Here is a 13354-nt window from a genome sequence, read left to right as displayed (position 1 = left end):
TTTTTCTGACCTCGTTTTTGTTGGCTTTAGGACTCTGCACATTTTACCACTGCTAACCGCCGCTAAAGTGCTTGTGCTCTCTCTCCCAAAGAGGATAATATTGGCTGATCCTGAAGTAGTGCAAAGTTTATTTGCATTATAATCACAAGCGTAGAACGCATCCGCATATAATACTTAGGGGCATATTACCAACGTTAAGCGATATTTATCGCTAACGATGCTTAGCAACGAATTTTTTAACGCTAAGCATCGTCAGAAATTATCGCAGATAAACCTTGCTATTATCAAGGTTTATCGCAAATGCGATAAAAAACGGCCGCAATGCATAAATATCGCTGAAAAGTCAGCGATACTCATGCATTACCGAGCTAATGCTCTTAGCCATGTTATCCACCTCCCATTGGATAACATGGCTAAGAACTGCTCAGGGCAGGTGTTAGTTTTTGGAGATATTCGCGCTTAGCGCAAATAGCTCCAAAAGTTGGTAACAGGAGATAGCGATGTTAGCGACTGTTTCCAGTCGCTAACATCTTGGCACGCCCACTTTGCATGTCATTAGTGATAAATATCACTGACATGCAAAGTGGGGCCCAAGATGGTCTCTATCTCCTACTAGCTGTCGCTAACTGGTGTTAGCGACAGCTAGGTAATAGGGAGATAATTTTATCTCCGCTTTCTTGGCTTTTAAAGCCAAAAAAGCGGAGATAAACCCCCTTGATAATATGTCCCTTAGTCGTGTTAACCTAAGTGTTAGGATTGTGTAATGTAATAACATAAAACATGATGGGGCATATTATCAAGGGGCTTTATCTCCGCTTTTTTGGCTTTAAAAGCCAAGAAAGCGGAGATAAAATTATCTCCCTATTACCAAGCTGTCGCTAACACCAGTTAGCGACAGCTAATAGGAGATAGTGACCATCTTGGGCCCCGCTTTGCATGTCAGTGATATTTATCACTAATGACATGCAAAGTGGGCGTGCCAAGATGTTAGCGACTGAAAACAGTCGCTAACATCGCTATCTCCTATTACCAACTTTTGGAGATATTCGCGCTAAGCGCGAATATCTCCAAAAGCTAACACTTGCCCAGGAGCAGTTCTTAGCCATGTTATCCAATGGGAGGTGGATAACATGGCTAAGAGCATTTGCTCGATAATGCATGAATATTACTGACTTTTCAGCAATATTCATGCATTGCGGCCGATTTTTATCGCAGTTGCGATAAACCTTGCTAATAGCAAGGTTTATCTGCGATAAAAATCGCCGATTTGCGGCGATAATTTTTGTCTCTAAATAAGTTACAGACAAAAATTATCTCTATTGGTTGGTAATATGCCCCGATGTGTTTAGACAATTATGTAGAATACGCCAAGAATTAATGTGGAAATCAAATGTAACTAGCAGGAAAAAATAACCCATTGAAGTGGAGTAACTCATAAGGAAGACTCCACATGCTGACACCTTTACCTATCCTGCCCCGAAGAATGTGTAAGTAGGGATGTCACGTTAGTGCTCTTGTAGGGATAGACAAAATGCTTTATTCTCATCAACCCTGGATGCAGGGGAACTTGGACTGGTGCTTTTTGATCCTCTGCATCCTATTTCATGAATTATTTGTCCTGTTCATGCTGCACAAACTCAACTTTATTCGCAGATTTGGCTTTATGTTGGTTCAAATGCATTTCTAAGCCCTCATCTTGAGTTGCCTGTATGTTCATTTTGGCTTTGCAATAAATCAACTAACCTTATTTAGTGGTCTGTTGTTACAATGGGTATAAAGAAATTGTAATTAAGTTGATTGATTCAAACAAGTACCATTGACTTGTGGTTCTGGAACAGATCTAGAACATACCGACCTGGCCCTTTCAATCCCCAAATGACATAATTAATTTACTTGTAAATCCTTAGTAAAGTGCACTTCATTTGCCTAGGGCCTGTAATTTAAATGCTACTATTGGGCCGGTAGCAATGATTGTGCCACCCACATAAGTAGCCCATTAACCTTATCTCTGGCCTTTCACTGCTGAGCCTGAGTGTGCAGTTTTACACTGCCATGTCGACCTGGCAAGTAAACCCTCTTGCCAGGCCTAAACCTTCGTTTTTTGTTCATATAAGTCACCCCTAAGGTAGGCCCTATTTAATCCTCAGGGCAGGGTGCAGTGCATTTAAAAGGCAGGACCAAGTGCACTCTCATAAAGGCCATTTTGATTGCTAAATTTGGGCTGACCTCTTAAAGATTGAGGGACAGTCAGAAGCTCCCCAACCAATTCTGGGCATATTCATTTCTGAATGCTCGGATCAGGGGCAGCAAACCCATTGATTATGTCTGGTTTTACAATTAAATCATGAGAGAGCACATGCTTAGTGTTTGCTTTACGGAGGTGCACCAGCACCTAGTTGACAGTCCCTGTGAAGCGTGCAGAGGAGGCGGCCCTTTGAGCTAACACCAGAGTGCCCAGTGAGGTATCTGGGGGGATACCCACAAAGGTGGTCAGGGTTCCCAACAGAAGAAAGAGGGGGGAGAAAAACCTTAAAACAAGGAGTCTCAAAAGCCCCCCAAAAAGTTCCAATGGGAGTAGTGTTACCATAAGACATAAGGGTGACTCCAATATCAATAGTTTTGAAGAACAGATAGAGATAATCTTAGTATCAATGGGAGATGGAGACATAGTGCCAAAAGCCCACATGCCTGCTAATACTTCCAACTATAGTCAAGTCAACAAAGCTTTATTTCGATATAAAATATCTTAAAAGCATTCTTACAATTAAAACACATTTCATAATAAATAAAGTTAGATTAAAGAATTACATTGACAATCAATTTTTACAATGGAATAATAAAAAGGTATTAAACTATAGCAGCTTTGATAAAATTTTAAAATGGATAATCATACAAATTTATCATATAGCTTTCGATCTTATCAGCCACGCCCAGCTTAGAAATGTTGCCACCCCACAGACTAGAGTATTATTTGCATCTGCTCGAAGGATTCTGAGAGCAATAGAATGTTTCTTGGTCTCAATCTGTTGACAGACTGGTTTTAGCCACTTCAGTCTGGGTTTGGTATAAACCAGACATACAAAGAAAAGGTGTGGAATATTTTCAATTACACCTACGCAGTGTGGGCAATCAGGAGACGTTTGGTGGGGAGGCTTCCATTTACTTGTGCGTTCATGAAGAGGAAGAGTGCCCATTCTAAACTGAATAAAAAGAGACCTATCTCTCGGTTTCTGAAGAAATCCAGATAGGGCTCCAAACGAGGCAGTTGCTTGTGCTGGCGGAACTCGTCAGTCAGCCTGCCTAGATTGGGATCTCTATGCTCCTGGTTATCAATCCATGCCCAAAATGCTCTCTTAGTTTCTGCTTTGGACAGCGAGACCCCTGACTCCCCCATGCAGTTTTGAGGCCAGTAGCCAAGAGGAGCTTAGCTTTTTTACGTTTACTAGCCAACCAATCTTATGTGACCCCTGGAGGTTCATTACTTCTCTTAGGCCGTCAGCATATCTAGATTGCTCCGGGGTGCACCAAAGCCAGGCCCAGTAAAGGAGGGGGTGCAAGGTGATTAAATCCTTAATTGAGCGACGACCCAAATCACTCAGGAGTGGCTTAGTTGGGGTTCCCCTGGGGAGCGAGGCAAGCTCTTTAAAGAACTTATTTTCTGCTGTGACTAACACATCTGCACAACCGAAGCCCCAAAGTTCGGCTCCATATAGTGCACAGCCTACGGCCTTCGCAGCGTAGATCTCCAGGGCAGGGACGATAGGTCTAGAGGTTGAGGCACGATGTCCCCTCCCTATAACCCCCACTACCCGCTTTCCATCTTAAAGCCATTTTATCAATGTGCGGCTGCCATTTCAGTTTGTCGGAGATTCTAATCCCCAGATAGCCAAAGACTTTGACACGCTCTAGGGGTACCCCATCAAGAGCGAGAGTAGATTTGGCCAATCTGCTAGGATTAAAATAAAGGAGCTTCGTTTTAGAAGTATTAATTACCAAGCCCCTCATTTTACGAAAGAGGTAAAACCGATCTAACAACTTCTGTAATCCTGCGGGGGGTTACGATACTAACAGTGTATCGTCCGCAAAAAGTAAGGCGGGGACTTTATCCCCCGCCAAAACAGGAGCATCAGCATTAATTTCTAACAGAAAGGAAACAACTCCATTCACAAATAGCGTGAATAGGGTTGGAGCCAATACGCATCCCTGGCGGACACCTCTATTCACAGGGATTTTGCCTGTTTTTTGTTCCTGCGAACCCCATCTAATACGGGCATAGTTGCCATCATTCATACGGGCCAGGAGGTTCAAGATGTGAGAGGGGAACCCCATCTCCTGCAAGACCAGCCATAGGTGGTCTCGGGGGACCAAGTCAAAGGCGGTCTTTAGATGAATGAATGCAAGATAAAGACCGCCCTTGCCAATGGTTACCACCTTCCAATGCAGAAGTGCCAGCCTGAAGGCCTGGTCAATGGTACTAGTGCATGCCCTAAAGCCTGCCTGGAATTGAGAAATGATGTTGTTCTCCTCAGCCCAGGAGAGAATTCTCTCCAGGAGGACCCTGCCAACCAGCTTCTGTCCAGCATCAATAAGACTTATTGGGCGATATTCGGCAGGGTCCCCCCTGGACCCTTTCTTGTAGATAGGAATTACTTCTGCTCCTTTCCAGGAGTTTGTGACTGGGGATTCTTCCAGCAGAGCATTAATAAGGAATATAAAATATGTTGCCAATTGCTCGGCATTAGCTCGGAATAAGTCACCCGGTATGCCATCTTGTCCTGGGGCCTTCGCTGGTACTATCTTATTTATAGCGGCTACCACCTCTTTTTTCCCTCTGGGGTCAAAAGAGCAACTTAAGGGCCCACATCTCTCTGTATCCTCATCTCCTACGTAGAGTCTCCTGAAAAGATCAAACCACTCCCCGACGGTAATATGGTTAGGGATTTGGTCCGGGTCACGACCGTTGAATCCTCTTACCAGGGCCCAGAAAAGCTCGCCGTTCTTGGACTGGCTCGCTGTCTTTAGTCTATTCCAATGTGATTCCTCCCATGCCCTTTTTGCCTCTGAGATAGGTCGCCTATTCTGTATTCTTGCCAAACGTACCTCGACAGTGTTATGAGTTTTAATGGCAAGTATCAATTTGGTTTTTTTCCTCCTACAATCTTTGTCAAACCACTTCTCTACTAGCTTACAGCTCGCGGAACGCTTTTTGAGGGACGGAGCCTCCAAAAAGAGAGAGCCGATCAAGTCAATTGTATCAACATAAATTGACTCCACCACAGGGGGCCCAACCTTGTTCGTACAGGCTGCAGAGAGCTTAAGAGTCTGATCTCTTAAAATCTCCCCTAGAGTACTTAGGGTCAGATGTAGGTGAGCAAATACCGGTGGGTAACGGCCGAATTCGGACGTTACCGACCGGTATTTGGAGATTGAGATGTAGGGGCCATTATTTTACAGAATCGGTAAATTTACCGATTCGGTAAATTTACCGATTCTGTAAAATACATAATTGGTAATTTTACCGATTCTTTAAATCCATATGTAGGTGACACTCCTAAGAGTGTCCCAGGCCCTTAAGAATCAGTATTTTACCACCCAATCATATTGGGTGGTAAAATACCGAATTCAGATGTGCATGCAGATCTGTGCATGCACACCTGTGCCATGTGACACACAGACATGCCCTTAGGGCATTTATGTGTGCCACATGTCACACATGTTTGTACTTGGGGTGCTAGAGGGTGTCAAAGTGACACCCCCTGCACCCTTGCAGGATTCGGTATTTACCGATTTGGTATTATATTGCCCATTGATTCCTATGGGCTTCAAGGCCCATAGGAATCAATGGGCAATACCGATTCGGTATTTACCGAATCGTTAAATACCGAATATTACAGATTCGGTAATTCTCAAGTAAAAATTACCTACATCTCCCTCCTTCTAATTTACCGATTCATAAAGACCGAATCAGTAAAATTCGGTATTTATGAATCGGTAAATTAGAATTACCTACATCTGGCCCTTAGTTTCTGTTCATTCAGGATGAATTTTGGCCATTTAAGAAACCTTTTGCAATTAGATGGTATAACTGCCTTTGTTGTCATCCTGGGTCCAGTGCTAGAATAAGGCTCCTTCTTTTTCCACGATTCTGACATTGACAGAGATAGAGGGTTATGATCACTATCAATAGAAGGTATAATAATCATATCACTCACATATTTCCATAGCCTTTTTTCAACCAATATGTAGTCAATTCTACTCGGGCAAGAGACCCTGTTGTATGTGTTTGCTCCCATAAGAGGCGTACGCCCATTGACAGCTCGTAACCCAAATTCCAGCAGCTTCACCGGCAAAATCGACAAGGATGGGATGCCCCATCTAGCATCCTCATCAAAGGTTCCCAAGATATCATCGGCCGCCAAAGGTTCGAATGTACAATTTAGGTCGCCAGCGATCAGGTAAAAGGAGTCAGAAGGGCAAGAGAGAAGCACTTCAGACAAAATGGAGATAGTTGAAGATTTTGCCCCCCCTTGAGTACCTCTAGCATAGATGTTAAAGAGTTCTAAGGTAATATTGCCCTTTATGCCCTTAATTGATAATCTCATCAGGTCTAGTGTTGGACAAGGATGATGTATAATCTTACAATTAAGCGCAACCTTAACCCAGACTATGAGCCCTCCAGATGGGCGTCCATGTCCGGAGGAAATAGCTGGTATATGGAAGCAGGAGTAACCAGATTTGTGCAATGGCTCAAGGCTCCATGTTTCCTGGAATAGACACAAGTCATACTCATCAATAAAAGTATTCCAGTCTGGTAGAGATAGCTTATTACGTAAACCCGCTATATTCCATGAAACTATTTTAAAGTTCCCAGTAGAACCACTGCAAGGGGTCAGGTCACCTTGGGATAAGTCGGGTCCCTGCCCAGTCTCTTCGTTTTCCCCCAGAGTTACTAGGACAGAAGATGGCAATTCAGGACCTAGGCACTGGGCTAGCCCAGAGGGGCTAATAATGCAGCTACTAGGTGGGGGGATGGTGTTTATAGGTACCCCTTCATGAGCCTGAAGTCAGTCAACGGCCTCCAGGCCGCTGAACCGATTTTGGATAGGGGTTTGGCTCGGGGCTGGTAAAGACTCAAGCCAACCCCCATGGGGCAATCCCCTCCCATTCCGCTGTACTAGTGTCCACCCATCTGCTACAGCTGCGAAATAGTCGGGGATAAAAATATGACAGTGGGAAGGATCGTATGGAAACTCCAGGACTGTGGTGTTTCCAATTACAGATATACTCCACTGTCCTCGGGTCTTTAAAATTAACAAGGACACAGTCCCCCCTGATATCCTTAGCCAAATGTCCCACCCAGGACACCCTCCGTACCATGAGTATTTTACTCAATATGTGCGTTGGTAGTGGTCTATATATATTTAACAAATCAGCAAATTTATTTCTTAAGGCCATAAAGGATTCTTGATCAGGCTTACTCAGTACAGGGACCCCTGCTAGAACTATCAGGTACAAGCTTACTTCCGGGGGCAAATCCATGTTAATTGCCCCCCAGGAAGCCTGGGCTATAGGGACCCCATATCCCTCTTTCAACTGAGCTGGTTTGCACTGGCTGGGTTTCTTAGCTGCTACTATTGCTGGTGCCTTAACTAGGGGAGCAGCTAAAGCCTGAGGAGATGAAGTCGGGGCTATCGAGTCTATCAAATCTATGGCGACATTCCCTCCCCGGGATCATTTAATGGTACAACGACCCTAGGTGTAGTTACCTTCTTTAGAGCATCAACAATTCTCTGTGAGTCAAGCTCGATCTTACTTAATTGTTGTTCAATCTTAGTTAATCTATCTTCTATCAGGCGAAGAAGGAGTCTAATTAGGTCACCCATTTTAACCGGAAGGGGAACCTCCATCACCACACTTCCCCCTAGGTTCTTTCCCCCAACCTCAGCCTGGAGTGCCATTCTCAAGGGTATTGGGTCTTCTACTGGTGCGACTATAGTTACTGGAGCAATCGCAACAGCCTGCTCCCTTGCGATGGTTATTACTCCAGTATTTTTGGACAACTTCCCTTTCTTTCCGCCAATGACATTAGCCTGCCCTTGCTTGTATTTAGGAATAGCCCCTTGGTGTCTCTCTCTTAGCTGCCTAGTATTATGCTCCTTGACTGGACTTGCCATGGAGGGTAGCTTGTGGGGAGTTAACGGTAATGATTCAGAGACCGTAGACTGATCCCCTGAAGAGGGATGGTCCAGGTCGCGGAATGCCAAATTGGTATTAGGGGATTCAGGGATCGTGGGTGTACCAATACTGCTACACTGACCATGATGTTCGGGAGTCCGTGCGTTGGCGATATACCCCATAGATGACCTTCTGGCAATGTGAGACCCGTCGCTCCATCAACGTGATCCCCTGATCAATCACAGAATTGACCCTAATAATGAAATTGTCCATTGTTCCAGTAAGGTTTGCATAGTCCGCCTTACTTCTACCCTCCTTCGAGGCCATATTAATGCAGGTATGACAGTAGTGCAAATAAAGTACTCACAAAGAAGACTCCAAAAGTGCGGAAGAAAAGGGGGGTGGCCCGTCCCGTCCTTGACCGGTCTTGAACGGGCTTAAACGGGCCCGCCCTTGGTCCGAGCTTCGCCCGTGCGCGTCCCGCGGTACGCGGATATGGGGGTGGCTAAATAAGAGGAGGTGGTGGGCGGGAAGAGGCCCCAGGTGCGGCAGATGGAGCGCCGCAAAGACTGCTGGTCCTCGCAGACCCGCTACCAAACGATGTCAGCAAGCATCAGCCCCAAGATCGGCAGTTTTTCCAGGTGATCACAGCAAAGTTTTACAAGCACCATGCAGGGTTTTCAGGTCCCAATGAGTCTCCGGCTGCAAGCGGCTCCCGCGAAGCGGAGGCCGCGAGTCGTTATCAAGCGCTGGGAGGTGGTGGGCGGGAAGAGGCCCCAGGTGCGGCAGATGGAGCGCTGCAAAGACTGCTGGTCCTCGCAGTCCCACTACCAAACGATGTCAGCAAGCATCAGCCCCAAGATCGGCAGTTTTTCCAGGTGGTCACAGCAAAGTTTTACAAGCACCATGCAGGGCTATCAGGTCCCAATGAGTCTCCGACTGCGAGCTGCACCCCCAACTATAGGCAGTTAGTCATCATTAATGGGCAATTGGTGTAGGCTCTGAGAGACACAGGAGCCATCATGACAACTGTCAAGTGATTGTTGATGTCTGCAGAGCAGGTCCTACTGAACAAATTCTGCCAATTCGTAGTCGCCGACAATAGTGAGAGCCACCAATCTCTGGCTCTAGTTTCCTTTGTGTGGAGGGGTTCTCAATCTCTCTGAAAGTTGCTGTGAGCCCTGCCATTCCCATAGATTGTCTGCTAGGCAATGGCCTTTAGCACACTACTTGAGGGAAGGTAGAGCTCAGGTCTCACTTGTGGATGATGGGATTGCCTGAGTGGGTCTGAATGTCCACATGAGCCCTGCCTACTCGGAAAGAGAGTCTGGAGCCTGTAACTATGGCCTGGACAGATGCCATGGAGAGGGGCAGGGGGAAATGGTCCCTGAAGTTCTCCCGGTGTACGGTGTCGGGGTCCCTGAGAAGGAGGCCCTCGAGCCAACTGGAGAAGGCTTTGCCACCCTAGGTGACCAGCTGGCAAGTTTAGTGTAGGCCCACCATGATGAATTCTGGCAAGTGCGGAATAAGTGTCCCACTCTTGGGGGCTTGAGTCACCAGGCCTCAGCAAATGCAGCAGGTGAACCCTCTGAGGATCACCTAATCTTCTGGGAGAACAATCTCCTTTACAGTGAGCCTAAGGTTCCTGGTACTGGGGAAGTCCATGTGCTGGTGGCCTCCCAATGCTACCAGACCTTCCTACTGGGCATGGCTCATGCCATACCCCTGGCAGGACATTTGGGGCAAGGCAAGTACTTTGCCAGGCTTTTCCCCAACTTTTATTGGCCTGGAATGAAGACAGCTTCAGATGCATTCTGCAGGTCCTGTCACACCTGCCATGCCAGTGGGAAATCAGAGAAAAGGCACAAGTTTGCACTGACACCCATGACCCATCGGTGGCACACCTTTGAAATGGTGGGCATTGAAGTCATAGGACCTTTGGACAGCAAGACAGCCTTAAACAACATGTTTGTCCTGGTCTTGGTAGACCATGCCACCTGCTGTCCAGAGGCAATCCCTCTGAGGTCTGTGACCGCATCTGTGGTGGCAGGAGCTGTGATGGGTATCTTTATCCGTGTTGGGTTCCTCAAAGAGGTAGTGTCAGACAGAGACACTAACCTCATGTCAACATGCATGAAGTCGATTGTGGGGTGACTGTGATGTCACTTACAAGTTCACAACGCTCTACCACCCCAAAAATGGTTTAGTTGAGAGATTGAAAAAGACTTTGAAGGGGATGATTATGGACCTGTCTGAGCCCATGAGGCATAAGTGGGTTTCCTCTTGGCATGCCTTCTCTATGCCTACAAGGAGGTGTCACAGAAATGAATAGGGTTCAGTCCATTTAAACTCCTCTGTGGACACCATGGTAAGGGACCTCTTAGCCTTGTCAGGGAGGGGTGGCAGAAAGCTCCCAAGAAACCCCTCCAGGATGTGGTCAGCTACATGCTGGTCCAAAGTAACAAGATGCACCACTTCCGTAAGTTAGAGCCCAGCATAGACGTTTTGACGCTCTAGTACGACCAAAATGCCACACTGATGAAGTTTCAATCTGGACAGAAAGTATGGGTGTTAGGAATTGGGATTCTGGTTGGCAGAAATCACAGTCCTAGTCATGGTAAGTCAGATCCAAACTTTAAATTAACCTGTGCTCACCAATTGGTAGCTTGGCACAGAGCAGTCAGGCTTAACTTAAGAGGAAATGTGTTAAGTATGTGTACAATGCAATAACAGTAAAACAGTGAAAACATCACAGAAAGACTCCACACATGTTTAGGTTAAAAATAGATTTAGATTTTATTGACAAAATTCCATTATGTAAACATTGAGCTATGAATTCTTAAAGATTACATTTAAAAAAAGTTTAATGGCAAATAGTTTAAAGTTAATGAGTTGAACTGGACCGGGACAAAGTCACGAGTGCAAGACACCTGCAATTGAGTGCAGATTGGCTACAGGACCCACACAGGGCCCTCTGAGCAAAAGTTCCTTAATCCGTGTTCACAAACGGGAGATGCAGAATGCGTCAATCAATGTATCGATGTCAGTCCTGCAGTAGAGGAGATGCATTGATTTTCTCAACACTTTGATGGCGATATCCCGGTTACCAAAGATGAATATTGGTTCCAATGAGTTGATTCCATTGCCGATGCACCAGGTTTTTCCACACGGTCGAAGGGCTGCAGTGATCAACCTTCAGCAGTTGCGGTGATGCGATGGTCTCTGCACTACGTCCAAAGCCGCTTCTCTTGGTTTCTTCACGCTGTCGAAGGGATGCATTGATTGACCTTCTGAAGTAGCAGGAATGTGGCTGTCGATGCAGGGGTTCCAGTGACGCTTCTGGGGCCCGAAGTGCAATGCTCCGCTTCTGTTCCTGTTTTTGTGACGATTCAGCGATTCTGCTTGTCGCAACTGAGGATGCGTCAATTTTATTGGAACAAGCCCCCTGGAGTCACTTCCAATGACCCACTTACAGGAGCAGGGTAAAAAATGTTGATGTCCCGTTGAAGAATAGGAGGCTAGTCAGATAACCCTTGGAGCCACATTATGACAGTCAGAGGTAGCAAGCAGGCAGCAGAGAGCACAGCAAGGCAGCAGTCTTGAAGAACAGTAGTCTACCAAGCAGCAATCCACAGCACAACAGTCTTTCGTCTAGTCAAACTGGTATCAAGTCCACATGTGTACTGAGTTGGTAGGATCAGGAGTCCAAAACTGATACCCAGTTGTGCGGTTGAAGTGGGGGTGACTTCAAAGAAGGGTCTTTGACTTGCGCACAGGTGTCTTCATCCTGCCCTAGTACCAAACTCAGAATAGGGGATTATGCAGAACTTGGTGTGTAGTCAGAGGATAGCCTATTCATTTGTAAGTGTGAGGCTACATCCAGCCACTCCCCTTCTTCCTCCCAAGAAGATGCATGAAGTTATACCAAGCCCTTCCTTTGTGTGTTACTGTCTAGGGGGAATATACAAGGTGAACTGTCACACAGCACAGCCAGTGATCAGTGAAAGGCAGCGGACACAAAGAGCTATGAGAAGGAAAATGCACTGCTTTCTAAAAGTGGCATTTTTACCATTAAAGAGGATTTGTCATTACCTTTCCAGAGGTATTAAACATTATATTTCTACCTTCTCTCAACTTAGAATTACAGCTTATTTCGTATAATAACGGGTTCCCAATGTTAACCTTTGAGAGGGGTTGGTCTCTTAGTAGTAAAAAGAAAGTTTGGAAGTTTTTTTTTACTACCAGGCCATGCAAAACTTAAATGTAGATGTTCTTTCTTTTAGTTACATACTATCCTCCCCTTTGGACTACTTATGGCCTATCTTATAGGTGTCTTATATGTATAAAAGGGTGTATAAGCTTTGGCAAGGAGTTTTAAATCAATCACAAGGAGACGATGGACGGAGAGCCGAAACCTTTCAGACACTCACCCCCAGTCTCAGATCTGGGTTGAATCCATCATCATTCTTTAGTTCCTTTGCCACCCCTCTTCAGACATAGCTAAATCCAAATCAGTCTTGGCCCTTTGCCTCATGGGAACAGTCCAGCCCGAACTGCCAAGCATCCTGGGGTTTAAGGCTTGGCAAGGAGTTTGATATGCCAATTCAAAGTGGCAGTGTAAACTGCACACAATGTCTCTGCAGTGGCAGGTCTGAGACATGTTTAAAGGGCAACTTTTGGATGGCACAAGCAATGCTGCAGGCCCACTAGGGACACATAGGTAAATTCAATGTGCTAATTGTGGATACATCAAGCAAACTATGTTTTACGGGGAGAATTAAATGTTCTTTAGCACTGATTAGCAATGGTAAAGTGCTCAGAGCCTTAAGGCCAACAAAATGAATCTCGTGGTGCAACAAGTATTAAGGCACCTTTGCCCAGTGGGCCCTGTGTGGGCCCTGTAACGGGTCTGCGCTCTATCACAGTCAGCCTGAACTCTTGACTCTCTCCCAGTCTGGCACAACCAATTACCTCTTTAAGTGCTATTTGCCTCTAAGCACTGTTTTTACATTGAACCTTTAAAAATTCATATCTTGACTTCTACACATTAGATTTCTGTTGTTTTGGTCTTGTTTTATTTAATAAATCAAGTTCTATTTCTCTAAACTGGTGTGGATAATTTTTGTGTGGACTTTTCACTATTCTAGTGTTTAGGTGTTTCCCAAATACTTTAAACATT

This window comes from Lissotriton helveticus, chromosome 5_1 (assembly GCF_964261635.1).
Source record: "Lissotriton helveticus chromosome 5_1, aLisHel1.1, whole genome shotgun sequence".
Taxonomy (NCBI): domain Eukaryota; kingdom Metazoa; phylum Chordata; class Amphibia; order Caudata; family Salamandridae; genus Lissotriton; species Lissotriton helveticus.
Note: the sequence above shows the minus strand (reverse complement) of the source record.